The 27961-nt window shown below is 40.8% G+C and overlaps 1 long non-coding RNA gene and 1 other non-coding gene across 3 annotated transcripts in view; one reads left to right on the forward strand and one right to left on the reverse strand.

The window, feature by feature from the left end:
* Window positions 1-1645: 1645 nt before the first annotated feature.
* LOC139184885 (uncharacterized) overlaps window positions 1646-27961 on the reverse strand; it is a 54069-nt gene continuing 27753 nt past the window's right edge. For both annotated transcript variants that reach the window (XR_011568391.1, XR_011568390.1), the window contains 2 exons: window positions 22084-22222; window positions 1646-6090 (listed from right to left, as the gene is read on the reverse strand). This is a non-coding gene — a long non-coding RNA (uncharacterized lncRNA). The remainder of the gene's footprint in view (window positions 6091-22083; window positions 22223-27961) is intronic.
* On the forward strand, window positions 14884-14956 carry TRNAV-UAC (transfer RNA valine (anticodon UAC)). Its single transcript has one exon. It is a non-coding gene; the product is annotated as a tRNA-Val (tRNA).

Here is a 27961-nt window from a genome sequence, read left to right on the forward strand (position 1 = left end):
AAACTATAAAACTCCTAGAGGAGAACATAGGCAAAACACTCTCTGACATATATCACAGCAGGATCCTCTATGACCCACCTCCCAGAATATTGGAAATAAAAGCAAAAATAAACAAATGGGACCTAATTAACCTTAAAAGCTTCTGCACATCAAAGGAAACTATTAGCAAGGTGAAAAGACAGCCTTCAGAATGGGAGAAAATAATAGCAAATGAAGCAACTGACAAACAACTAATCTCAAAAATATACAAGCAACTCCTCCAGCTCAACTCCAGAAAAATAAATGACCCAATCAAAAAATGGGCCAAAGAACTAAATAGACATTTCTCCAAAGAAGACATACAGATGGCTAACAAACACATGAAAAGATGCTCAACATCACTCATTGTCAGAGAAATGCAAATCAAAACCACTATGAGGTACCATTTCACACCAGTCAGAATGGCTGCGATCCAAAAGTCTACAAATAATAAATGCTGGAGAGGGTGTGGAGAAAAGGGAACCCTCTTACATTGTTGGTGGGAATGCAAACTAGTACAGCCACTATGGAGAACAGTGTGGAGATTCCTTAGAAAACTGGAAATAGAACTGCCTTATGATCCAGCAATCCCACTGCTGGACATACACACTGAGGAAACCAGAAGGGAAAGAGACACGTGTACCCCAATGTTCATCACAGCACTGTTTATAATAGCCAGGACATGGAAGCAACCTAGATGTCCATCAGCAGATGAATGGATAAGAAAGCAGTGGTACATATACACAATGGAGTATTACTCAGCCATTAAAAAGAATACATTTGAATCAGTTCTAGTGAGGTGGATGAAACTGGAGCCTATTATACACAGTGAAGTAAGCCAGAAGGAAAAACACCAATACAGTATACTAACGCATATATATGGAATTTAGAAAGATGGTAACAATAACCCGGTGTACAAGACAGCAAAAGAGACACTGATGTATAGAACAGTCTTATGGACTCTGTGGGAGAGGGAGAGGGTGGGAAGATTTGGGAGAATGACATTGAAACATGTAAAATATCATGTAAGAAACGAGATGCCAGTCCAGGTTCAATGCACGATACTGGACGCTTGGGGCTAGTGCACTGGGACGACCCAGAAGGATGGTATGGGGAGGGAGGAGGGAGGAGGGTTCAGGATGGGGAACACATGTATACCTGTGGCAGATTCATTTTGATATTTGGCAAAACTAATACAATTATGTGAAGTTTAAAAATAAAATTAAAAAAAAAAGAAAATCAGAGATACCAAGGGAATATTTCATGCAAAGATGGGCTCAATAAAGGACAGAAATGGTATGGACCTAACAGAAGCAGAAGATATTAAGAAGAAGTGGCAAGATACACAGAAGAACTGTACAAAAAAGATCTTCACGACCCAGATAATCACGATGGTGTGATCACTCACCTAGAGCCAGACATCCTGGAATGTGAAGTCAAGTGGGCCTTAGAAAGCAGCACTATGAACAAAGCTAGTGGAGGTGATGGAATTCCAGTTGAGCTATTTCAAATCCTGAAAGATGATGCTGTGAAAGTGCTGCACTCAATATGCCAGCAAATTTGGGAAACTCAGCAGCGGCCACAGGACTGGAAAAGGTCAGTTTTCATTCCAATCCCAAAGAAAGACAATGCCAAAGAATGCTCAAATTACCGCACAAATCACTCATCTCACATGCTAGTAAAGTATTGCTCAAAATTCTCCAAGCCAGGCTTCAACAATATGTGAACCGTGAACTTTCTGATGTTCAATCTGGTTTTAGAAAAGGCAGAGGAACCAGAGATCAAATTGCCAACATCCGCTGGATCATGGAAAAAGTAAGAGAGTTCCAGAAAAACATCTATTTCTGCTTTATTGACTATGCCAAAGCCTTTGACTGTGTGGATCACAATAAACTGTGGAAAATTCTGAAAGAGACGGGAATACCAGACCACCTGACCTGCCTCTTGAGAAATCTGTATGCAGGTCAGGAAGCAACAGTTAGAACTGGACATGGAACAACAGACTGGTTCCAAATAGGAAAAGGAGTACATCAGGCTGTATATTGTCACCCTGCTTATTTAACTTCTATGCAGAGTACATCATGAGAAACGCTGGGCTGGAAGAAGCACAAGCTGGAATCAAGATTGCCGGGAGAAATATCAATAACCTCAGATATGCAGATGACACCACCCTTATGGCAGAAAGTGAAGAGGAACTAAAGAGCCTCTTGATGAAAGTGAAAGTGGAGAGTAAAAAAGTTGGCTTAAAGCTCAACATTCAGAAAATGAAGATCATGGCATCCGGTCCCATCACTTCATGGGAAATAGATGGGGAAACAGTGGAAACAGTGTCAGACTTTATTTTTGGAGGCTCCAAAATCACTGCAGATGGTGATTGCAGCCATGAAATTAAAAGACACTTACTCCTTGGAAGAAAAGTTATGACCAACCTAGACAGCATATTGAAAAGCAGAGACATTACTTTGCCAACGGTTTTTCCTGTGGTCATGTATGGATGTGAGAGTTGGACTGTGAAGAAGGCTGAGCGCAGAAGAATTGATGCTTTTGAACTGTGGTGTTGGAGAAGACTCTTGAGAGTCCTTTGGACTGCAAGGATATCTAACCAGTCCATTCTGAAGGAGATCAGCCCTGGGATTTCTTTGGAGGCAATGATGCTGAAGCTGAAACTCCAGTACTTTGGCCACCTCATGCAAAGAGTTGACTCACTGGAAAAGACTCTGATGCTGGGAGGGATTGGGGACAGGAGGAGAAGGGACGACAGTGGATGAGATGGCTGGATGGCATCACCGACTTGATGGATGTGAGTTTGAGTGAATTCTGGGAGTTGGTGATGGACAGGGAGGCCTGGCGTGCTGCGATTCACGGGGTCGCGAAGAGTGGGACGCAACTGAACTGAACTGAACTGAACTGATGTATAAAATATAAGCGGCGCTAATGGTAAAGAGTTTGTCTGCCAGTGCAGGAGACACAAGAGACCCAGGTTTGATCCCTGGTGCTTGAAGATGCCCTGGAGTAAGAAATGGCAACCCACTCCAGTATTCTTTCCTGGAAATTCCATGGACAGAGGAGCCTGGCAGGCTACTTTCCATGGGTCCCAAAAAGTAGGACACAACTGAGCAACTAAACACACATACGTATAAAATAGATAACTTGATGACCTAAATGGGAAGTAAATCCAAAAAAGAGGAGATCTATGTATATATATGGCTGATTCACTTTGCTGTACAGCAGAAAGTAACACAACATTATAAAGCAATTATATTCCAATGATTTTTTAAAAAAATATTTCAAATAAGGTATAAACTGAACGGCTTTTAGGGCAGATTAGTGGTGAAAGGTAGAGAACAACTATCCCCAAGACAGAGCAGGCTGTACATCAAAGAAGGGCAAGAAAAACAACGGTCAGCCCATATGAGACACGGCAAGGCAGGTGGTCAGAGAAATTAAGGACGCATCCAGTTTTTATTCTGATCTGGTTTCAGCCTCCTAAGATATAAACACTTCCGTGGCAGAGCATAACATATGGGATTTGGAAGATAAAACCTTAATTTTTTTTTCTTTAAAAGAATCTTTTTTTCAATGTAAAAATCACTTGGCATTGAAATGTCGGGGTTTTTATTTACACGGATATGAATTTGAATAAGTACATTAGTGCTCTATTGCTCTGTAACAGATTACCACAGATTCAGTTGCTTAAAACAGCTTATCTTTATTACCTCACCGTGCTGTAGGTTATTCATCCAGGACAGGTCTCATCAACTGACACCAAGGGGTCAGCAGGGCTGTTTTCCTTCCTGGAGGCTCTAGGGGAGAATTGGTTTTGTTGACTCTTCTGGCTTCTAGAGGCTGCCAGCACTCTTTGGCTCACGGCCCCTTCTTCCATTTTCAAAGCCAGCAACATCCCATCCTTCTGACCCTTTTCCTGTGATCACATCTCTGGAAAGGGTCTCTGATTTTAAGGACTCACGTGATTAGACTGGGCTCACCTCCCCATTTCTAGGTCTTTATGGATAATCACACCTCCAAAAGTGTCTTTTGCCATGTAAGGTCATATTGTCATATATTCCTGGAATCGAAATGAACCTCCTTGGGGAGCCATTATTCCGCCTCCCACGGGAAAGAAAACCAGATCTTCATCAGAATGAGCTAAGCGCACAGCTGTCTTCAAGTCATCCAGACGTCATCAGAGGCCCATGCCTTCTCCCCAAAGTGATGAGGAATTTTCCTCTCCCCTTGTAATTCATAAGTCCCAAAGTCCTTCAGGCTGTGTTCTTTAATTTACTATAGGACCTGGTGCCTTCTTTCACTGAATAAAAATTCACTCAGTGTATCACTTGATATATTTGTTGCTCCTTGAACTTAATTAAAATACTGTACTTAAGAACTTGTTTTCTGTGCTTTTGTTTATATGTACAACTGCTACATCAGACACTCTCCCAGAAGCAAGCGCTGTATATTTAACTTTCTTCAGATGATTTCCACACAACACCATGGAGACAGAGGATTTTATTGATGCTTTTTTTTTTTTTTTTTAACAAGCACACGGTAAAACAAGGATATACTTTATAGACAGAAAACAACAGATAAGTGGGTTTCTTTTTCTTAGGTCAAGCACACATCAAATTAGGTGAAGCTGAAGAAAAGAACTTTCCAAAGCAAGTCACTAAAAATGTCCTTTAAAAATCATTTTTGGCATGGCTAAAATACAATTTCCCACACACATGCTTTGTCAGAAATTCACTCACTTGCTATTTAAAATCAGGTACCCCATTGATGAACACCTTTAGTTATCTTAGGGCTTCCCTGGTGGCCCAGTGGTAAAGAACCCACCTGCCAATGCAGGATGTACAAAGCTCGATCCCTCAGTTGGGAAGATCCTCTGGAGTATGAAATGGCAACTTGCTCCAATATTCTTGCCTGGAAATTTTATGGACAGAGGAGCCTGGCAGCTACAGTCCATGGGGTCACAAAGAGTCAGACACGACTGAGCACACACACACATTTCTCTCCTAAACAGAGACAGGTCATAAATGCCATAGGATATCAGAGCTGGAAGGAAATTTTGAAATCAAGCTTCTCCATTTTACAGATGAGGAAGCTGAGGCTCCACAAGGTGAAGAGAATGAAAGCATGAGAATCGCACTGGTTTTATGGGTTGGACTGCCTGTGAACATGATTCAGAATTCAGACTGAGAAAGAAAATATACTCCCAGGCTTCCAACTGACAACACTCTTTTTTCCTTAGTTGCTTTTTTCTTGGAGTAGAGTTGAATTGGAATTCTGGTATACAGGTTGCATTAGTTTCTGGTATACAACAAAATGGCTCAGCTATACCTACACATACCCTTTGTCATATGCTTTTCCATTATGGTTTATTATAGGACACCAAATAGCTCCCTGTGCATATGGTAGGACCTGTTCCTTATCCGTTTGCACCTGCTGATCCCAAACTCCCAGCCCATCTCTCCCAGCCCCTCAGTCCCCCTTGGCAACCACAAGTTCTATTCTCTTGCATATGAGTCTGCTTCTGTTTCTTGGATAAGTTCATTTGTGCCAACTGACAACACTCTTTGTCCATAGCTTAATCATGAGAATGGAGGCTGGCCACAAGCCCGTGAAGCAAAAGGCAGAGGAGCAAGGGGGTGTCACACTGGTGGGGTGAGCACACTGACAATGAAGGGGAGCCCATACAAGGTCCTGAGGCAAATATAGTTCATCGCTGTTTCCCCCAAAGAGTCCGAGCTTTAGCTAAACGTTTTCAACCACGGCTTGCTGGATTTTTAATAACTAGGCAAGCTGATAACCTTTCTTCTGAGCATTTTATCTCTGGTGCTAAAACAGATCAGCCTGCTACGTCATTGTGCGTTTTCACCCGAATATGGAAACACGCAGGACCAAAGAGCGAAGCTCCCGTGGCCGCGTTCGTTGCCCACCTCTTGGTTCCCCCTCCACCCTTTTCTCACATGCGGCAGCTGCGAAGATGCCAGGCAGTGTTCTCAGTCATGATTCGCTCATCTCTCAGGCTCTGAAACCTCTGTTCTCACCCATTCTCCTGCCTCAGATCTCCTATATCTGAAGATGATAGGAAAATAAGAAAATATAAGGGCCCATTAGACAAACACAACATCCTATCACATGCAGTGATGAAAGTTTAATTCAGATTTGTGCATGTTTGCTAAGTCACTTGGGTCATGTTCAACTTTGTGTGATCCTCCAGACTGTAGCTCTCCAGGCTCCTCTGTCTATGGGATTCTCCAGTCAAGAATACTGGAGTGCATTGCAATGCCCTCCTCCAGGTGACCTTCCGGACCCAGGGATTGAACCCACATCTCTTACATCTCCTGCATCAGCAGGCAGTTTCTTTACCACTAGCGCCACCTTTATTCCAGGCAAAAGTTTCACACAGAATTCGCTCCTGTGTTTTCACCTTCCCACGAACCCCAATCATAGGCAAAAGCAGCAGAATGGATTTTTCCCTCGTTACTGAGATATAATTGAAAAATAAAATTGTAAGATATCTAAAGTACATAAGGTGATACATAAGTGTCACCTTATCCTATATAGACACACACACACACATTGTGAAAGGATTCCTTCCATCCAGGTAATTAATACACCCATCACCTCCCACATTCACCCTCTTTCTTTCTTGATAACAACATAGAAGTATTAGTCTATTAGTAAATGTCAATCATACAATACTGTGTTATCAATTACAGTCACATTTTATATATTAGATCCTCAGCCCTTACATATCTCATAACTTGAAGAGTTTATACCCTATTACCTGCCTCTCCCTATTCCCCCCAACTGCCATCCAGTGGCAACTACTTTTCTACTCTGTTTCCATGAGTTTGATTTCTCTTAAGATTCTACATATAAGTAATACCATGCATGATTTGTCTCTCTCTGTCTGGCTTATTTCATTCAACATAATGTTCTCCAGGTTCACTCATTTTGTTGAAAATGACAGGATCTCCTTTTTTTTTTTTTTTTTTTCTGAAGCCTGAATAATATTCTTCTCTGTGTGTTTGCATGCATGTATCACATCTTTGGATCCATTCATCTACTGGTGGATAATTAGGTTATTTCCACATCTTGGCTATTGTGACTAAAGCTGCAATCAACATGGGACTACAGATATCTTATAGAGAAAATAATATGGGGTTTGGGGGATATATACACATAAGGGATGGCTGGATCTGTTTTTACTTCTTGAGGAACATCGTACCATTTTCCATAGTGGAAAACATTTCCCACCAACATTATACAAGGCTTCCCTTTTCTCCATATCCTTGCCAAAATTGTTATTGCTTGTCTTTTTTTTAAGAACTTCTTAAAAAACAAATTTTATTTATTTTTAGGCTGTGCGGTACATGGGAACTCAGTTCTCTGACCAGGAATTGAACCTGCATCCCCTGCATTGGAAACATGGATTCCCAACCACTGAACCACCAGAGAAGTCTCTCTTGTTTTTTTTTTTTTTTTTTTCCTTAATAATAACTATTCTAACAGTTGTGGGGTGATATCTCATTGTAGATTTGATTTGCATTTCCCTCTTGATTAGTAATGGTGAACACCTTTTATGTATCTATTGACTATTTGCATGTCTTCTTTGAAAAAACGTCTCTTCAGGTCCTTTGCTCATTTTAAATTGTGTGTGTGTGCGCATGTGGGTTTTTTGTTTTTTGTTTGTGGGTTTCAGGCCTGGGTTGGTTTTTTTCATTTGTTTTTTGGATTTTTTAATTTTTATTGTTGCTATTGAATCGTATGAGTTCCTTGGTATATATTTTAGATATTAACCCCTTACTGGATACACACTTTGCAGATTATTTTCTTCTATTCCACGGGTTTCATTTTGTTGATGGTTTCCTTTACAGAGTGAAAGCGTTATAGTTTGATGTAGGCTCAGTTGTTTATTTTTATTTTTGTTGCCTCTGCTTTTGGGATCAAATGCAAAAAAAAAAAAAAAAATCATTGCCAAAATCAATGTTGAGGAGCTTACTCATGTTTTCTTCTAGGTGATCTGTGGTTTCCAATTTCACATTCAAGTTTCCAATCCATCTGGAGTTTATTTGTGTGCATGGCAGTGATCCAGTTCCGTTCTTTTGCATCTGGTTGTTTTCCTAACATCATTTATTGAAGAGACTGTTGATTCCCCATTGTATATTCGTGGCTCCTTCATTGTAAATTCACTGGCCATATATGTGTGGGCTTATTTCTTGGCTCTCTATTCTGTCCCATTGATCTATGTGCTTGTTTTTATTGCAGTATTATACTCTTGTGATAACTATAGCTCTGTAATATAGTTTGAAATCAGGAAATGTGATGCCTCTAGCTTTGTTTTCTTTCTCAAGATTACCTTGGCTATTATAAGTTTTTTTTAATTTATTTTTAATTGGAGGATAATTACTTTCCAATGTTGTTAGTTCCTGGTTGTTTTTCTCTTGCTAGAGTTCTCACTATGTCTTTAATTCTTGGTATTTTAATTATGTGTCTCGCTGTGGGTCTCTTTTGATATATCCTATTTGATACTGTCTGGGCTTCCTGGGTCTGGACTGGATGTCCATTTCTTTCCCTGTACTAGGAAAGTTTTCAGCCATTATTTCTCTGAATAAGCTTTCTGCCCATATTTCTCTTCCCCTTTTGGGACCCCTGTAATGCACAGTGGTCCATTGGACACTGTCCCATAAGTCTCACAAGCTGTCCTCACTGTTCATCATTCTTTTTCCTTTTTGTTCCTCTAACTGGATGAATTCCATGACCCTGTCTTTGATATCTCTGATCCTTTCTTCCGTTTCATCTCTTCTGCTGTTGAGCTCCCCTATTGAATTTTTCAGTTATTACATTCTTCAGTTCTGTGTTTTGTCTGGTACTTTATATATTCTATATCTTTGTTGAAACTCTCAATTTGTTTATGAATTGCTCCCCTGACTTAAGTGAGCATCCTCATAGCCATTATTTTGAACTCCCATCAGTTAAATCATTTATCTCCATTTCATTAAGATCTGTTTCTGGAGATTTATTTTGTTCTTTTGTTTGGGACATATACCTGTTTCTTCATTTTCCTTGATGATCCATCTTCTGCACATTAGATAAAACAGCCCCCTCTCCCAGCCTCAACAGAGGGATTTCATACAGGAAATGCCCTTTATCCTCCAGCCCCACCCAGGCTCTTGTTTGTCTATCACTTTGTGTCACCTCTTTTGTTGTTAGTAGGTTCCAGTCGTTGAGGGTACACCAAAACCCAACAATATCTTAACGGTGGGGGTCACATTCAGTGCCTAGACACAGGTTGACTGGATGCTGTATCCTCAGGAAGCAGCTGAGAAAGTGTGCAGTTAAGCCCGTTCCAGGGAGAAGCTGGGAGATGGGTTTTTTTACCTCTTCTCTCTGTGTTGCTGCTGCTGCTAAGTCGCTTTAGTCGTGGCCGACTCTGTGTCACCCCATAGACACACCCCACCAGTCTCCCCCATCCCTGAGATTCTCCAGGCAAGAACACTGGAGTGGGTTGCCATTTCCTTCTCCAATCCATGCAAGTGAAAAGTGAAAATGAAGTCGCTCAGTTGTGTCTGACTCTTAGCAACCCCATGGATTGCAGCCTACCAGGCTCCTCCGCCCATGGGATTTGCCAGGCAAGAGTATTGGAGTGGGGTGCCATTGCCTTCTCCGTCTCTCTGTGTTAGGCTTATGTATATAGTCATGAAGGAGGGATGCTCTTGCACTTATTTGTAGCTGCTTCTTTGATTGCTATAGTGCTGTGGAACCATGAATGCAAGCCCAATTGCTCTCAGAACCTGCAATCCAGGGACTCATCCCTTGGGCAACAGAGCAAAAGCTGGGCATACAGGCATGCATACAAGCTCTTTCCAGTGAGAAACTGAAGACACACGAAGCAGTCTATAGTGAGATAGTAGAGAAGAAACCATCACTTTCCCTGGTCTCCAAGGAAGGTTGCTGGGAGCCCCTAGACATGGGCTAAATTAGAAGTCTGATCCTCAGACAGCAGTTTTCAAAGTACACAGATGGACCCCTTTCAGGAAAACACTGGGAGAAGGTTGCTCTTGCCTGCTCCCTCAGTGTGGGGAGTCCTGGGAAACAGACACAATGAGTGCTTGTGCCCTGTAAACAGCTGCTCCTCTGCCTGCTACAGTCTTGCTGGTCCTGTAGACACAAGGACTCTTTGGCTTTCAGGGCTCAATGCTATGGGGGCCTGTATCTCAGACAGGAGTCTTAAAGGTTGGGTCGCTAAGCGTGGGCTCCAAACTTCAATTATGAGGGAGAAGCTGAGAGCTGGGAGCAACCCCCACATGCTATGGTGCTGTACCAAGGGTGTGGTTTATGGCAAGAGCATGTTCCAGCTTTTCCTACTCGTCTTGATGTGGGTATTTTTTCATTTTTCCATTGTGTAGGAGTCACTAGTTAGTTTCTGGATTTCTTTCAGATGTAATTGCTCTGTGTGTGGCTGTAAATGTCTGGCAGTCAGAGTGTCCGTGGGAGGAGAGGTGCTCAAGAGTCTCCTATATCAACATCTGGGTCAAACCTCTCTCCTCCAGAAAGTTTTTTTTTTTTTTTAATTCCCTGAGAATCTCTTTATTTCCTGGATCCTTCTTGCAATCAAAGACTTTAGAAAGTTTGAAAGAGCTGACAGTCGAGTTGGGAGAAAGGGCAAAAGAAATCCATACACAGGGCATAATAATATTACAGACTGGTTTATGAGAAGTGATCTTTTCTAATAAATGCTTCCTGCTGCTCCTGCTGTATCTTAGGCTCCGTGATGGGTGCTGAAATACAGAGGTGAAGACACAAATCTAGTCCACAGAGTTTTGAGTCTAGTGATAATTGAATAAAACTAAATCTTCTCATGAAAAGTAATGGTCTGGATTAAAGACTGAAACAAACTTTATCACCTGGTTTGGGCTGGAGGTCAAGACAAACTTACCACCTGATGTTAACCACAGTTTACACATGTACATATATCTGTAGGATTAAAATGTTTTCTTGGGGCTTTCCTGGTGGTCCAGGGGCTACGACTCTGAGCCTCCAATGCAGGGGGACTGGGTTTGATCCCTAGTCAGGGAACTAGATCCCATATGCTGTAACTAAAGATCCTGCCTGCTATAACTAAGATTCCACATGACGAATGAAAGTAGAAGATCCCGAGTGCAGCACCTAAGAGCCAGTGCAACCAAGTTAAAAAAAAAAAGTTTCCTTTTCCATTTTTTTTGCCCCTATTATAGATGGGCTAAAAATGTCTTTATACTCTGAATAGTTTCCCAAACCTAAGGCAATACCAGAAATATAGTTAATATTCAATGAATCTTTGATGCATGAAAAAAACTACAAAAAATGTTCTGCTCTAAGACTTATTTTTTGTATTTCATCCAGGAAGGTCCACAATCCTTTAAAACAATAAAGCTGACATAGGATCAACAAAGCCAAAATGAAGGTATGTCAAAGGGCTCCTGCTGGAAAGGGCATATAGATGCTCTGGTCACTCTAACTTTGATTAAAGAGAGAGAATCAAGTGGTAGACAAGCCAAGGGAAGAAACAGAAGGCCTGTGGCCCCACCCCCAGTGTCTGGCTGCTTACTGAGGCCACTGTGTGTCACTTTCTACCTGTTAAGATTCTGGACCTCTCTCTTCTAAGCCCTTGGCATCATCCTGATCCTCTGGAAGTTATTTATCACTCACTGAATTTGTCTAGTTTAATACACTTTTCTGACTCGGCCCAGGATCCCCGCAGGCCCAAACATCCTTGTCAGACCTCTCCTTACTGGCGTGAACTTCCCTCCACTGGGAAAGGATGCTGAAATCATAAAAAGGAATAGGGAAGAGAAAAGAAGCCCTCACAAAAGATAACAAAGGAATAGTTTTAAAGGTAGAAGTAACACAATGTGCTGTCACACAAGGGATGTGTTGTGGGGGGCAGACATCCACACAGGGTGCAAGGGGTCAAGGACAAGAACTTTAGAGACTCTTTCTGATAAGCAATTCTGCAGTTTGCCAAATGGGCTAATTTGGATTTATTAATCTGAGTCTTAGCATTCATAGATGAATAATAATACCACTTACCCTCATGACAGTCTGTGACCACTAAATAAGTTAATACATTTACTATCTGGCACACACATTTGCAGGGCTTCCCTGGTGACTCAGTGGTAAAAAATCCACCTGCCAATGCAGAAAATGCAGGTTTGATCCCTGGGTGGCGAAATTCCCTGGAGGAGGAAATGGCAACCCACTGCAGTGGGCTGAAACTTCCATGGACAGAGGAAACTGGTGGGCTACAGTCCATGGGGTCTCAAAAGAGTCAGACACGACTTAGCGAGTAAACAACAACAACATACATTAGCAGAGATGTGAATGGACCTAGAGAGTGTCATACCGGGTGGAATAAGTCAAAAGTGAAAAACAAATACCATCTATTAATGCATATATGTGGGATCTAGAAAAATGGTACAGAGGAACCTATCTGCAAAGCAGAAATAGAGACACAGATGTAGAAAACAAACATACAGACACAGTGGTGGAGGGGAGGGGGAGTGGGATGTATTGGGAGATTGGGATTGGCATATATACACTATTGATACTATGTATAAAATATATAACTAATGAGAACCTACTATACAGCACAGGGAACTCTACTCAGTGCTCTGTAGTGACCTAAATGGGAAGGAAATGCAAAGAGGTGGTGATATGTGTAGACATATGACTGATTCACTCTGATGTATAGCAGAAACTAACACAACATCTTAAAGCAACTATACTCCAATTAAAAAACAAAACAAAACAAAATAACACCTGGCACTCAGCATGTTCTCAAAGTTGGCTAATATCATGATAATAATTTTCCTTGGTCCTTGACCCTTTCCTAAGTGTATGGACAAATGTAAAAGATCCTAAAGTTTGCATTTATAATCACAAAGTTAGTACCATTTTTGTTCCCAAAGGACAAAAAAAAAAAGTATTAGAATATAGGAAAGGAGCCTGTTTCACCCTCTGTATTCACAATTGCACATATTTCTTCCTGGAGGCAGTGAGTTGGACAGATTGTGATGTACAGCTGACTCATTGGAAAAGACTCATGCTGGGAGGGATTGGGGGCAGGAGGAAAAGGGGACGAGAGAGGATGAGATGGCTGGATGGCATCAACAACTCGATGGACGCGAGTTTGAGTGAACTCCAGGAGTTGGTGATGGACAGGGAGGCCTGGCGTGCTACAATTCATGGGGTGGCAAAGAGTCGGACACGACTGAGCAACTGAACTGAACTGAACTGGACTGATGCACAGTTGTTAGCAGGAATGCAGAACAACCTTGCAGTAAATCAGTTTTTAATTTGTATTTCTGCAAAATTGGGAAAATGCTTTAAAATTTTCTGCAATTATTTGCTGGTGAGGATGTGATTCCAGGGACCCAACGCTTTCCCTTTCCTCAGTGGCAGCAACTTCCTCAGACAGAATGAGCAGGCCTGGTCTTTTTTTTTTTTTCATGTTGTACATGGCGCTGTGGAGCCGCAGCTTCCAGGCTCTAGCTGGGACGGCGTCCCTCCAGTGGAGCCATTCCGGTCACATTAAAAAAACCCTACCTGTGGCTCCTTCCAGCAGCAATCTGCTTCTGCACTCACACCATCTCCCCTACTCAGTTCAAGCTCCTGGGCGATGACGATGAAACTAAAATGGGACTGGAAAATAATTTGATGGGGCATCACCAAACATGGTTGGGTTTTAGACTTTTCAAAAGTTGATGCCAAAGTCAATAACAAGACCAGAGGATGAGTTCCTAGGAAAGGTGACTCTTGAATGGGAGCTGAGAAGCCTTGGATGGTTAGAGTGCCAGGGAGAGGATTCATGAATTATTAAAAAAAAAAAAAAAGAAGAAGACAAATCCTGCTCAGAAAAGCCAGGCCACAAGAAAGCACCAAGAACCAAGAAAAACTGAGAGACAGGGACTTCCCTGGTGTTCAGTGGCTGGGACTGCAGGCTCCAAGGCAAGGGGCCCAGGTGTGATCCCTGGTCAGGGAACTAGATCCCACATGCCACAACAAGACTCTGCATGCCACAACAAAGACCGGTACAGCCAAATAAATAAATAAATGAGTGAATAAACAGTAGGAAAAAAAAAAAAAAGACTGAGTAACAAATGGAGTATCTAAGATTTTAGCATAGACAGTGTGCCCAGAAAGTCAACTTCAGGAAAATGCTACTGGAGGACATAAATGAGACCTCTGGGGCCCAGTTGCCAGACAGTTTTAACCTGGAACCAAATAGAGAAGGGAGCTTGCTTGTTCAGGAAGCATAAGCACTGGGAAAGAGCAGTACATCAGGCCCTGGTAGACTGGATTATTGGATGGCTGCCCTGTATCCATTCCTTCCTTCATGCCTCCTAACCAAACCTCAGTTTCTTTCTCTGGATTTTTTCTTCCCCTACACAGCCTTGGAGAAGGCTGACCCCATCCCCAGGTCCTAGGGTGAGTCTTAGCTGTCTAAAAGCAATCCAATCCTCCTTTCCAGAGGTTGGAAAATTGTCCTTTGACCCATTGAGACCATGGACAGGCTTCCTGGGGCTTCTGCTAAAGCTCTGCTCAATCTTCTAGAAGACATTCTGGACATTCCTCAAAGACTGTTCTGTCTGATGAAAGGCCCAGAACTGCTGCCAGCCTGGGAATGAAGTCAGTCCACTCAGGGATGAAGAGCTGAAGAAATACATAGGGAGCAAGGGCCATGGAATGAGGGTCCTCAGAAGTCATTTTGCCTAAGATTTCCAGTTTCACAAGTCCATCAAATCCTTATGGCTGAAGCCAGTTTGATTTCTCTGCTTATGTTATAGGTGATAGAACACCTTAGAATAAAAGAAAGGGACATCCCTGGTGGTCCAGTGGTTAAGACTCTGCACTTACGATGCAGGGTATACAGGTTTGATCCCTGACTAGGGAACTAAGACCCCACATGCCTCAGGCCAGTGCCAAAAAAAAAAAAAAAAAAAAGGAAGAGGAAGAGAAGAAGGAGGAAGAATTAGATATAAAAGATTTTTTTTTTAGATATAAGATTTAGAAAAACTATTGTAGGTTTGGGAGAATGGCATTGAAACATGTATATTAGGATATGTGAAATGAATCACCAGTCCAGGTTCAATGCATGATACAGGACACTTGGGGCTGGTGCACTGAGATGACCCAGAGAGATCGTATGGGGAGGGAGGTGGGAGGGGGGTTCAGGATGGGGAACACATGTACACCCGTGGCAGATTCATGTCAATGTATGTCCAAACCAATACAATATCGTAAAGTAAAAAAAGAAAAAAAAAAAAAAAAAGTTCCTCTAAAAAAATAAAATAAAAAGCTTCTTTTCAAAAAAAGAAAAACTATTGTAATTTGCAATACATCAGTACTCCAGCCCAGATCCAGCTGACTTTGGAAGCCTGTCTGCCCACTCTCATCTCACACTGCCTTTCCACTGATGAGCAGAGACAAGCACACTCTTCACTGCCTGCCTCAGTAGGGTGTGCCGTGGACCTCCACATCAGCTGGAAAAATAGCTTTTGCTTGAGAGACAAAGGGCTGTACATAAGAGCAAGGGAAAGAGCAGGAATCCTGGAACTCAATCTTGAAAGAAAAACCAAGATCCTGTGGAGGCAGGAGAGGCAGAAACTGCTGGCTTCCGTTCTGTTCTCTGGCTTCCCTGGGTCATGTTTCACCACAGTGCATATCCAAGCAGGAAGGGTAAAGAAACTGCTTGTAACTCCTGTTCTAAAGGCCTTAACAGAAACAAGTCGATGGAGAAAATAAAATGCTACAAGTGAAGTCAAACTGGTAGAGAAATTGACTGAGTACACTTTGGTAAAAGAGCAAGGAAAGTTACACCCTTAACTTCATCTGTTTTTATTTTCCTACCCTTTAAGGTAAGTGAAATAAGGCATATATTTACCCCCTGTAAGTCATGGAAATTCAGTATGAACATGCCTTTTTAGGCACTATGTACTTTTTCCTTGGAAAATGGCTTATTAACTTCCTAGATAACTTGATTAACACAGACACTTTGATAATCCAACAGAACACTCTAAGATGGAATTAATGGCTTCCCTGACAGCTCAGTGGTAAAGAATCCACCTGCCAAATACAGGAGATGTGAGTTCAATCCCTGGTTGCGAAGATTCCTTGGAGAAGGAAATGGCAACCCACTCCCGTACCCTTGCCTGGAAAATTCCATGGACAGAGGAGCCTGGCAGGCTACTGTCCATGGGGTCGCAAAAGAGCTGGACATGACTTAGTGACTCAACAACACCATGATGGAGTTAGCATAAGTAATACAGTTACTTGATACAGTAATAGGTGGAAGAGGTAAGATCATCTATTCTAGAATAGATTCTTTCCCTGCCCAGCTCAGAAGGGGACTTCCTACTCCCAGGGCAATGGAAGACAGATTCTGATTCTTCCAGGTCCTGATGGGGAGGTGGAGGCAAGGGAGGGCACGCTGCCCCTCCCATGAGGGCGCTCCCATCACTTCCCAGTAACAGAAGGTCTACATGCCACCACATGGCCCAGGATTCTCCATTGAAGTCTGTAACTTCGATGGTAAGTCACATGAGAAATAGTATCAGACACCACAACTCCCTCATCTGGAAATACCCAAACCTGGTTATTCCCATCGATCTTTTTTACCCCCTGGTCTTAGTTTCCCAAAAAGGGAATGATTGAACCCATGGCCTCAGCAGTGAAAGCCTACAGTCCTAACTCCTGGGTCACCAGGGAACTCTCCCTCCTTGAGTCTCCTAATCTGCATTTGTGCTCAACAGTTATCTGATCTTACTGTGAATTTGTGATAACAAACCTAACGTGGGTGCGATGCTGCCTGGCAATCGTGAAATATATTCCCTATGCAATTCACTCTTCCAATTACTCCCTTTTCTCTCCTTAGGCCTCAAACATTTCCTGCCCTCTTCAGTCTCAACCAATGGCTTTGCCTCTTACTTCAGTGAGAAAATAGATGTAAACAGAAGAGAATTCCATATCTTCCCAAGATCAGATTTACCAACTTTTCATATATACCAGGTAGGTCTTAGGAAGCACTACTACAAACAAAGCTAGTGGAAGTGATGGAATTCCAGCTTAGTTATTTCCAATCCTAAAAGATGATGCTGTGAAAGCACTGCACTCAATATGCCAGCAAATCTGGAAAACTCGGCAGTGACCACAGGACTGGAAAAGGTCAGTTTTCATTCCAATCCCAAAGACAGGCAACGCAAAGAATGTACAGATTACTGTACAAGTGCACTCATTTCTAATGCCAGCAAGATTATGCTCAAAATCCTTCAAGCTAGGGTTCACCAGTATGTAAACTGAGAACATCCAGATGTTCAAGCTAGATTTAGGAAAGACAGAGGAACCAGAGATCGAATTACCAGCATACACTGGATCATAGGAAAAGCAAGGGAATTCCAAAAAATTCCTACTTCTGTTTCACTGACTACGCTAAAGCCTTTGACTGTGTGGATCACAACAAACTGTGTAATATGCTTAATGAGATGGGAATACCAGACCACATTACCTGCCTCCTGAGAAACCTGTATGCAGGATAAGAAGCAAGAGAACTAGACATGGAATAACAGACTGGTTCAAAATTCGGAAAGGAGTATGTCAAGGCTGTATTGTCACCCTCTTTATGTAACTTATATGCAGAGTGCATCATGCAAAATGCTGGACTGGATGAGTTGGAATCAAGATTGCTGAGGGAAATATCAACAACTTGAGATATGCATATAATACCACTTTAATGGCAGAAAGTGAAGAGGATCTAAAAAGCCTCTCGATGAAGGTGAAAGAGGAGAGTGAAAAAACTGGCTTAAAACTCAACATTCAAAAAACAAAGATCATGGCATCTGGTCCTATCACTTCATGGCAAATAGATGGGGAAAATGTGGAAACAGTGTCAGATTTCATTTTCTTGTACAGTTTCAAAATCAGTGCAGATGATGACTGTAGCTACAAAATTAAAAGACGCTTGTTCCTTGGAAGAATAGCTATGACAAACCTAGACAGTATATTAAAAAGCAGAGACATAATTTTGTTGACAAAAGTCCGTATAGTCAAAGCTACGGTTTTTCCAGTAGTCACGTATGGATGTGAGAGTTGGACAATAAAGAAGGCTGAGCGCTGAAGAACTGATGCTTTTGAACTGTGGTGTTGGAGAAGACTCTTGAGAGTCCCTTGGACTGCAAGGAGATCCAACCAGTCAATCCTAAAGGAATCAACCCTGAATATTTATTGGAAGGACTGATGCTGAAGCTCCAATACTTTGGCCACGTGATGGGAAAAGCTGACTCATTGGAAAAGACCCTGATGCTCAGAAACACTGAGGACAAGAGGAGAAGGGGATGACAGAGGATGAGATGGTTGGATGGCATCACTGACTCAATGGACATGAGTTTGAGGAAACTCCAGGAGATAGTGAAGGACAGGGAAGCCTGGTGTGCTGCAGTTCATGGGGTCGCAAAGAGTCGGACATGACTTAGCGATTGAACAACAACACGTATTGCATGTGTGCTAAATTGCTTCAGTCGTGTCTGACTCTCTGCAACCCTGTGGGCTGTAGCCTGCCAGACTCCTACGTCCATGGGATTCTCCAGGCAAGAATACTGGGGTGGCTTGCAATTTCCTCCTCCAGAGGATCTCCCTGATCCATGTCTCTTATGTCTCCTGCATTGAATCCGGCAGATTCTTTACCGCTCCATCGGGGAAGCCTCATATAACAACCGTGCTTGTCGCCGGTTGGAATGACTGCTATCAAAAACTCTACAATGAATGCTGGAGAGGGTGCAGAGAAAAGGGAACCCTCTTACACTGTTGGTGGGAATGCAAACTAGTACAGCCACTATGGAGAACAATGTGGAGATTCCTTAAAAAACTGGAAATAGAACTGCCACATGACCCAGCAATCTGACTGTTGGGCATACACACCGAGGAAACCAGAATTGAAAGAGACATGTGTACCCCAATGTTCATCACAACACTGTTTACAACAGCTAGGACACAGAAGCAACCTTGATGTCCATCGGCAGATGAATGGATAAAAAAGCTGTGATACATATACACAATGGAATATTACTCAGATATTAAAAAGAATGCATTTGAGTCAGTTCTAATGAGGTGGATGAAACTGGAGCCTATTATACAGTGAAGTAAGTCAGAAAGAAAAACACCAATACAGTATATTAACGCATATATATAGAATTTAGAAAGATGGAATTGAAGATCCTATATGTGAGACAGCAAAAGAGACACAGGTATAAAGAACAGACTTTTGGACTCTGTGGAAGAAGGTGAGGGTGAGATGATTTGAGAGAATAGCATTGAAACATGTATATTAGCATATGTGAAATAATAGATCACCAGTCCAAGTTCAATGCATGAAACTGGGCACTCAAAGCCGGTGCACTGGGACAACCCTGAGCGATGGGATGTGGAGGGAGGTAGAGGGGGAATCAGGATGGGGGACACATGGTACATCCATTGCTAATTCATGTCAATGTATGGCAAAAACCACTACAATACTCTAAAGTAATTAACTTCTAATTAAAATAAATTAATTAATTTTAAATAAAAACCAGGCTTGTCCTTATCTAGCCAAACCCTCCCCTTGTACACAGAATCTCAGCCCCTCTCATCTGCTCTTAATTATGCAAGAACCTCAAGGGGTTGGTGAGACTCCTAAAAATACATGCAAAATGTCCTGTGTATAAGCTTTTTTTGGGGCCTGAGGAAACAGCCATAACTTTCATAAAAATCTCAACTGAAACATTTAGCTCCACCATTCTAAAAGCTAGTAACTGCCAACATTTACTGAGCCTTTGATATGTGCCTAGTTTTAGCATGAATGCATTAAATTAATGTTGCAATCTTTAAATTAATCTCAATGCAATCTTCTGATAAAAATATTACTGAGATACCTATATCACAGGTGAGCAAACTGATGCTCAGAGAGTTTGGATAACCTGTTCAAAGCTGTACAGTTCCAGTTGTAGGGCTGGAATTCTAGGCCAGACAGGAGCTAAAGCCCATCACACTAGGAGAACTGGCCACCAAGGGATATAGTATTCCTGGCCCTCATCTTATCTTTGGAAAACATACAAATACACACATACAAACAAGATGCTATTTTACCATCAAAATTATTCTAATAAAACACAAGTCTAGGGAGAGGTAAATGGCTTTACCTCTTAAGTAATTTAAATGATATATTGCTTTCTACATTGTTCATCATTTTTAATGAACTATTATGAGATATTATGCAAATTAAAAGTTATCAGCCTTCTGTAAATAACAAAAATATCTCAAATATTTAATCAGTGATTTATAATTGCTCAAGTGATCAAAGAAGGTAATTAAGCCTGTTCCTTGAATTCTGTATATTGAGACAATAAAAAAAATTGTTCAGTTTACATTATTAATGACAAAACGTGAGTCACTACAATACATCCTTACTTGTTACATCTTGGCCAGTATTTATCCCCGCTTTAAGTCCGCAGGTCAAGGGACAGGTGCTCAGGACATTCAACTGTCCTGCCTTGAAGCTTGTTTTTCCTGGTTCTCAATAAAGAAAACCAGATAATCTTCTGAAAATAAGACTGCCAAGATGTAGCCACCTTTCCATTGCTTCACACTGCCTAGTCTTCATTTCTTGTTTTGTAGAAGTCATAAGCAACAAATCCAACTATTTGGAACAGATAGAAACATTTTCTTGAGTTTCTACAATCTGTCACAATACACAGACAAAGTCTTCGAGAATTCTTGTCTTTCCTTGTAGTAGGTTCCTTCCAAGTTATAATATAAAATGATGAGAGAGGGATTTACCACAGAAAACCAATCAACAGAGAAACCTTGACTCTTAACCTGTGCCTCTTGGCAGACAGGTTTCTATATCCAGGAAATATTTCATCAAGGATCCCTAGGTGCTCTTCAGTCTCTAGGCACCACTTACACCAATACATTTGGAACATGCCAAATCTACCCCCAAATTCTGCAAATCTCCCAATAAGTTCCTTTACAGTCCATACTCAATCTATGGTGAGCTTTGCCATTCTGCAAAACCATTCTGCTGATGCTGGATTTGTTGCTTTCTCTGCCTGGTACACCTTTCCCTTCTTCTTCCTCCTCCTTGATTTGGCCAATTCTTCTTCCTTCAAACATCACCTCAGAGACGCTTTCCTTGAGCATCCCTGCCCTAACTCTGGGAGAGTTCCCCTAGTGGTTCCTCTGTTTCCTCTTGTGGTTCCCCTAGTCCCCTATTTACTCTTATCTTAGCAACAAACTGTTGTTATGGCCTATTGTCTGTCCCCTTGCTAGACTCTACCATTCCTGGAACAAAGAACTGTTTCTGCTTGGTGAAAACATTCATCTTTTATTATAACCCAGTGCCTGGATTAGAACAGATGTCAAATACAAATTACTTGTTTAAGGAATGAATGACTGTCCTCATTTATCACTATCCTCTGTTTAGGGCTACATGCCTATAGATGCATGCAGGAAAGTGGTAGATAGGAGTAGGACAAGGACACAGATAAATTAAATAGAGAGAGAACAAAAGTCTTACCCACCCTCTAGATTCATCAGACAAAAACTGCCCTCCACGGTAATTCCCTGGCAGTCCAGTGGTTAGAACTTGGTGCTTTCACTGAGGGGGCCGGGGCTTGATCCCTGCTCGGGAAAGATCCCAAAGGTGCACTGTGCAGCCAAAAGCACAAAACCAAAAACACTGTCCTCCAAAAGTATTCACTTCCCTCACCAGTCTTTACGATAGCCCTCTTCATTTCTTATCAGTTTGTTTTTTGCATTATCTCTTTACTGCTAACTCCTGATCATTCTTAAAACTTGCCTTTCTTTCTATGTCTACTAATGACCACTTTCATCAGATTCAAATTGTCTCTTTACTTGGATGTTAAAACAGCACAGAAATAATTTTGCAAATAAATGTGGTATACAATACATAACACACACTAATTTGTGCCTTACAATACTATGATAAGGTATGTTTTCTAGTGTGTAGCTGGAGGACATATCCCTTCATACCTGGCTCTGATGTCCAGTGGGGCTTACATTCACGGGTTCAACAGGATGGTAGTGAACAAAAGACTAGTTCTGAACTGGTTATCATCCCAGGGCTCAGCACAGAGAAAGCAGACAGAAACATCCATCTCCCTGTCTTCCCCTGAAAGAGATATATTTGCATACTTTAAAAGCTGCAACCTGAGGTTCCATCTTCCAATCAGCCTGAAGCCACTTGTTGACTGAGATTCTCCCAATCAGGGCACTGACAGGTCTTGGAGCACCCTTAACTACTGGGAGCTGTCAAAAGCAAGAGCCTGCTTGGCGATCACAAAGGTTTGAGAGAGAACCAAGAGCTCAGACAGGGTTGAACAGTAAGATTCATTTCCTACATAATACCACTACTTCAAAACTGGGAGAAGTGGTTGTTTTATCTAATGCTAGAAACCAGCACAGAGAATCAAGAAAAATGAAGAAACAAAGGAATATATTCCAAATGAGAGAATAAGACAAAACTTCAAAAAAAAAAAAAGTTAATGAAGATTTAGCTGATGGAGCTTAAGATAACGATCACAAAAATTGCCGAGATCAGGAAAGTAATGCATGAATAAAATAAGAATTTCAAAAAAGAGATAGAAAATATTTAAAAGTACCAAACAGACACATAGAATTAAAGATTACAATAACTGAACGGAAAACTTCAATAGCGAGTTTCAATAGTAGACAAGCTGAAATGAGAAAAGGATCAGTAAACTTTAAGACAGGGCAATGGAATTCATCCAATTAGAGGAGCAAAAAGAAGAAAGAAAAAGCATGAAGATAGCTTAAAGGACTTATAGGACAATACCAAGGAAACCAATAATTGCACTACAGTGATCCAAAGAGGAGCAAAAGAAAGGGGCAGAAAATTTGCTGAAACAATTAATGGCTGAAAACTTCCCTAAGCTGGGGAGAGACCTGAAATAAAAAAAAGAAGAAAACAACAACAACAACTTTACACCTCAAGCAACCAGAAAAAGAAAAACAAACTAAGCCTAAAGTTAGCAGAAGGAAGGAAATAACAAAAGTCAGAGCAGAAATCAATAAAATAGAGATTGAAAAACAGTATAACAAGATCAATGAAACTAAGAGCTTCTTTTTAAAAGATAAAACAGACAAACCTTTATCTGGACTTACCAAGACAAAAGAAAGAAGATGCAAATAAATCAAAAGAGAAATAAAAAAAGAAACATTACAACCAGTACCATAGAAATACAAAGGATCATAAGAAACTACTATGAGCAATTACACACCAAAAAAGTTAGGCACCCTAGAAAGAATGGATAAATTTCTGGAAACATGCAAACTACCAAGACGGAACCATGAAGAAACAGAAAATCTGAACAGACTGACTACTATTAAGGAGATTCAGTCAGTCATCAGAAACCTGCAGACAAAAGCCTAGTACAGATGGCTTCAAAGGTGAATTCTATCAAACATTCATCATCAAACAATCAAGAATTAATACTTATTCATCTTAAACTATTCCCAAAAATTGCAAAGGAAGGAAAACTTGTGAAGTCATTCTACAAGGCCAGCATTACCCTGATGCCACATCCAAAGATCACAAAAAAGAGAAAACTACAGGCCAATATCACTGATGAACACAGATGTAAAAATCCTTAACAAAATATTAGCAAACTGAATTCAATGATACATTAAAGGGATTGAGAAATGACATATTTCCTGCCATATCCATAAGCAAGGATGTCACAGCCATCACCGCTTCTGGCCATCCAAATGTAAATGCCCCAGAGGGCACCCAGTAAAGAGAATAATACCTGCTAACCATAGCCATCAGGCTGCAGCCACTTCCCACAGAGCGTGGAGGGGATATGAAAAATGCAGGACACTGGGCACATATAGCTGAGATACGTACGAAAGGAATGATTTCAGTGAGCCCAGACTCTCGTACCTTCCCATATATAAAAAGCACTAAATCCCTTAATTTGCAAAATCTGGTTTTCCTTAATTAACAATAATCTTTTGAGGTTCAAACTATCTGCCCTTTGTTACAAACTTCTATATAACCTGACTCCTTCCCCTGCCTCCTCAGAGCAGTTCTCTTAGGGTTACTCGAGATGCTGTCTCCTGGGCCTAAAGTCCTAAAAATTCCCACCAAATAAAATAAAACTCTCAACTTTTAGGTTGTGACTTTTTAAGGCCAACAGTTTCATACACCATAGTGAAGTCTGATTTACCTCAGGGATGAAAGGATGGATCAATATTCTCAGATAAATCAATGTGATATACCACATGAACAAACTGAAGAACGCAAACTATATAATCATCTCAATAGATACAGAAAAAGCATTTGACAAAATTCATACATGGAATAGATACATCCATTCATACATGGAATAGATACAAAAAAAGCATTTGACAAAATTCATACATGGAATTCAATTCCATGTATGGTTAAAAACTTCTCAATTAAGTAAATACAGAGGAAACTTACTTCAACATAATAAAGGCAAGTCCATAGCTAACATTATACTCAATAGTGAAAAGCTAAAAGCTTTTCTTCTGTAAGGTCAGAAATAAGATAAGATGCCCACTCTCACCACTTTTACCCAACACAGTATTGGAAGTCCTAGCCAAATAAATTTGTCAAGAAAAAGAAATAAAACACATTAGAATCAGAAAGGAAAAAAGTAAAACTGTCTCCATTTGCAGATGGCATGATATTACGTATGGAAAGCTCAAAATACTCCATCAAAAAACTGTGAAAGTAAGCAAATTTGGCAAAGTTGCCAGATACAATATCAATAGACAAAAAATAGTTGTGTGTCACCAACAAGGATCTATCGTTTAGCTCACGGCAGTCTGCTCAGTGTTATGTGGCTGCCTGGATGGGAGGACAGTTTGGGGGAGGACGGATCCATGTATCATGTAAATCCATGGCTGAATCCCTTCACTGTTCACCTGAAACCATTAAAACACTCTTTGTTAATTGGCTATGCCCAATGCAAAATTAAAAGTTTTAAAAAATCAGCTGTGTGTCAATACACTAATAATGAAATCTCAGAGATCAAGAAAACAACCCCATTTACAACTGCATCAAAAAGAATAGAGTATCTACAAATAAATTTAATCAAGGAGGTAAAAGACTATACACTGAAAAGTATAAGACACTGATTAAAAGAACTGAAGAAGAAACAAATAAATTGTAAGATATTCCATGCTCATGGCTTGGAATAATTAGTATTATTTAAATATCCATATTATCAGAGAAATTTATAGATTCAATGCAATTTCTATCAAAATTCCAAAGGTATTTTTCCACAGAAATAAAACAATCCTACAATTCATATAAAATCACAAAAGAACTCAAATAGACAAAGTAATCTTGAGAAAGAATGACAAAGCTGCAAAAATTACATTTTCTGATTTTAAAATATATTACAAAGCTATAGTAATCAAATTGCCAACATCCGCTGGATCATAGAAAAAGCAAGAGAGTTCCAGAAAAACATCTATTTCTGCTTTATTGACTATGCCAAAGCCTTTGACTGTGTGGATCAAAATAAACTGTTGAAAAATTCTGAAAGAGATGGGAATACCAGACCACCTGATCTGCCTCTTGAGAAATTTGTATGCAGGTCAGGAAGCAACAGTTAGAACTGGACACAGAACAACAGACTGGTTCCAAATAGGGAAAGGAGTTCGTCAAGGCTGTATATTGTCACCCTGTTTATTTAACTTACATGCAGAGTACCTCATGAGAAACGCTGGACTGGAAGAAACACAAGCTGGAATCAAGATTGCCAGGAGAAATATCAATAACCTCAGATATGCAGATGACACCACCCTTATGGCAGAAAGTGAAGAGGAACTCAAAAGCCTCTTGATGAAAGTGAAAGAGGAGAGGGAAAAAGTTGGCTTAAAGCTCAACATTCAGAAAACGAAGATCATGGCATCCGGTCCCATCACTTCATGGGAAATAGATGGGGAAACAGTCTCAGACTTTATTTTTCTGGGCTCCAAAATCACTGCAGATGGTGACTGCAGCCATGAAATTAAAAGACACTTACTCCTTGGAAGGAAAGTTATGACCAACCTAGGTAGCATGTTCAAAAGCAGAGACACTACTTTGCCAACAAAGTTTCATCTAGTCAAGGCTATGGTTTTTCCTGTGGTCATGTATGGATGTGAGAGTTGGACTGTGAAGAAGGCTGAGCACCAAAGAATTGATGCTTTTGAACTGTGGTGTTGGAGAAGACTCTTGAGAGTCCGTTGGACTGCAAGGAGATCCAACCAGTCCATTCTGAAGGAGATCAGCCCTGGGATTTCTTTGGAAGGGATGATGCTAAAGTCGAAACTCCAGTACTTTGGCTACCTCGTGCAAAGAGTTGACTCATTGGAAAAGACTCTGATGCTGGGAGGGATTGGGGGCAAGAGGAGAAGGGGATGACAGAGGATGAGATGGCTGGATGGCATCACTGACTCAATGGACGTGAGTCTGAGTGAACTCCGGGAGTTGGTGATGGACAGGGAGGCCTGGCGTGCTGCGATTCATGGGGTCGCAAAGAGTCAGACATGACTGAGCGACTGATCTGATCTGATCTGATAGTAATCAATACAGTATGATACTGGCATAAAAACAGACACATAGATTAATGGAATAGAACAGAAAGCCAGAAATCAGCCCATACACACATGGTAAATTAATTTATAACAGAAGTCTCAAGAATGTACTGGGAAAAGGGCTATCTCTTCAATAAATTGTTATGGAAGAACTGGAGAGCCACGTGCTACTAGACCACTATGTATAAAAATTAACTCAAAATGGATTAAACTCGTACGTAAGACCTGAAACCATAAAACTCTTGCAAGGAAACAGGCTTTAAATTCCTTGACATCTTTCCTGGCAATGATTTTTTTGGATTTGACACTAAAAGCAAAGGCAACAAAAGCAAAAATAAACAAATAAGACCACAGCAAACAAAAAGGTCGCACGGTAAAGGGAGTCATCAACAAAATGAAAAGGTAACCTTCCAAGTGGGAGAAAATATTTCCAAATTATGTATCAGATAAGAGGCTGATATTCAAAATGTATAAAGAACTCATATAATTCAATAGCAAGAAGACAAATAATCCAATTTTTAAAATGGGAAGATGATCTAAATAAACATTTCTCAAAAGAAAGCATTCACATGGCCAACAAGTACATGAAAAGATGCTCAATATCACTAATCATTAGTGAAATGCAAATCAAGACCACAAAGAGAAATCACCTCACATCTGTCAGAATGCCCACCATCAAGAAGTCTACAAACAATAGATGCCGGAGAGGGTGTGGAGAAAAGGAAACCCTTTTGCACTACTGCTGGGAATGTAAATTAATACAACCACTATGGAGAACAGTATGGAATTTTCTTAAAAAACTAAAAACAGAACTACTATATGACCCAATAATCCCATTACTGGGCATATAACCAAAGAAAATTATAATTCAAAAGACACATGCATCCCAGTGTTCCTTGCAGCAATATTTACAATAGCCAGGATATAGAAACAACCTAAATGTCCATCAACAAAGAAATGGATAAAGAAGTTGTGGTACATGTGGAATATTAAATACATAATGGAATATTACTCAGCCATAGAAAGGAATGAAACTGGGTCATTTGTAGAGACGTGGATGGACCTATAGAGTGTCATACAGGGTGAAGTTAGAAAAACAAATATGGTATATTAATGCATATGTGTGGAATCTAGAAAAACGGTATAAACTTTTTTTGCAAAGAAGGAACAGATATATAGATGCAGAGAAAAAAGTGTACGGACACCAAAAGGGAAAAAGGGGTGGTGGTGGGAGGAATTGGGAGACTGGGATTGACATATATACACTGCTGCTGCT

The sequence above is a fragment of the Bos indicus genome, chromosome 9 (assembly GCF_029378745.1).
Source record: "Bos indicus isolate NIAB-ARS_2022 breed Sahiwal x Tharparkar chromosome 9, NIAB-ARS_B.indTharparkar_mat_pri_1.0, whole genome shotgun sequence".
Lineage (NCBI taxonomy): Eukaryota > Metazoa > Chordata > Mammalia > Artiodactyla > Bovidae > Bos > Bos indicus.